The sequence below is a fragment of the Cynara cardunculus genome, unplaced genomic scaffold (assembly GCF_001531365.2).
Source record: "Cynara cardunculus var. scolymus isolate 2C unplaced genomic scaffold, CcrdV1 Un_Scaffold_5610, whole genome shotgun sequence".
NCBI lineage: Eukaryota > Viridiplantae > Streptophyta > Magnoliopsida > Asterales > Asteraceae > Cynara > Cynara cardunculus.
In genome coordinates this window covers 27,119-29,390 of record NW_020202492.1, presented here as the reverse complement: position 1 = coordinate 29,390, position 2,272 = coordinate 27,119, and positions in this window count along the sequence as shown.

Genomic DNA, 2,272 nt, shown 5'->3' with positions numbered 1-2,272 from the left:
TTGTATGAACATTTTACGCAAACGTTGAAGCCTATTCCTTACGCGATTTCACCGCCATCCCATTTTTTCAAAATTCGATTCAGATATATAATGTAATAATTAATGAATATTGGAGAGATAATTATAATTATGCTATATAATTACTTTTTTTTAAGATTAAGGATCCAACCTGCTTTCATACCACAAACCATAATCAACAGAAGTTAAGGATTAATGGGTAGTCCTAAGGACCAGTCGATTGGTCCTAAGAGAATCACTTGTATATTGTCAAAAGGGGGATTGTTTTCACACTTGGGGTTGTCAAAGGACTAGTTGGACCCACCTGGTTTTCATGTGCTCGAGTCTCAAACCATGGTCTATCTAGCCTAGTTTGGGATTAACTGCAAATTGGGGATTCTTGATTTACAACCCCCAGAATAGATGCTCTATGGGTTCTTGACAAATACAACCTCAAGATTCCTAAACTAGAATAAGAACACAATAATTCTTATTCTTAATGATCAAGAGAACGGAAAAAAAAGAAGAATGGTATGAAGCACTTAGGGGCCGTTTATTAAACGCTTACCTGGTAAGTGCTTCTCGAGTAATTTTCTTTATCTGATGAACATGGCAAGGGTAAAAAATCTTACCCGGTAAGAGCAATGATGAAGATGGAGTCTTACTCCGTAAGTGAGGCGACGACTTTTACCAGGTAAATTATTACATACTCTACCATTTTAATGTACTATAATCTTAACCAGTAAAATAAATTATAGTGTTGACTCATGACGGTAAGTACTTACCGGGTAAGTATTTAGGTAAACGGTTCCTTAGTTGCTATTCATAGTCTTGGGTTGACACGTTTTGATAGTTAGGAAAATTGTCTTTTTGACATATTTATAAATAATTGTCTTTTGAAAATAAATAATTTATAAAACATATTTTTTTTTTGTATAAGAAACCTGTGATAGGTTTTTCACCAATACACATTTCCCTAATTTTTACTACATGATTGAATCTTGAACTCTTATTATTCCCTGCATCTAGTGTTGGTTTTCTTGGAGCGATACTAATTGAAACATTAGAAATACGTAGCCGATACTTGTTTCAAGCCTAGTGAACTTACTAATCTCGCATTCAAACTATGTCACTTGGATCACTTCTTTTCCTTCACCCAAAATAGTAAGATTTATTACCGTGTAATGACATGTTCAGTCCGACACTAGCTAAGAGAATGTAATTTGATTTGTGACCATTATCAAAAGTCAAATAGTGATCGTCATCCTAAGATGACGACAGCTTAACCCTCGAGCTAGCCTTCTAAGAAAAATATCAGAAAAACAGTACTAAACAACTAGCAATATTCATCAAAGTGTCAAGTGCTATTCTTTTTATCATAAACATTTAGCGTATGTAGCCCAACCCAACTAGATATTATCTTTAATAATCATAAAAATTTCACTAGCAGAGGGACAAATAAATATTGATGATAACAAAATGGGCATCTCAAGGAAACATATGGATTAATCCAAGCCCACATTCATCCAAGTGCTAACCTTTGTTGGAATTTAATTGTCATTTACATTTTATTAGAATATATTACTAATTAATACTTTTAATAAAATGTGTCTAGTGACACATCATAGGTTGAATGGCAGTTACCTAAACTGATTTGGTAGTTAATTTTGAACCATCACAATGGTTCAAATGCACCGTTTCATAATCTATATATGTATTGGCTGTCAAACATTTGTATGTGTGTATCTATACTTTAATAAAGATCATTTCTAGAATACATCCTTGTAGACTTCTTGCATCTTTCATTTGTGTGTGTTTGTTGCTTCAAAACGATGGCAACCGAGAGTTTCTTCAAGGGACAGTCGCCCGTAGATCAACAAYCTTTTGATCATAAACATTTAGCATAYATAGCTCAATCCAACAAGCAATCCAAGCCCACATTCGTCCAAGTGCTAACTGCTATCTTTTGATCATAAAACTTTAGCATCTATAAACCAATCCAATCCCACACTTGTCCAAGTGCTAAGTGCTATAGCATAGCTAGCCCAATCCAACCAGCAATCCCAGCCCACACTAACCTATTCAGTTGTTAATGATGCCAAATAGCGATAKATTAGCAGCATGCATAAAACGGTAATTTTAGATGAGTCTAAAGTGGGGAGATGAAGAAAAGGTAAGGACAGATGACATAAAAGGCCCTTAACTTTCAAAGAACACGCACCTTCCAGAGTGCAACATAGGTGGGCCAGGTGCAAATGCCAAGTTTTTTGTACAT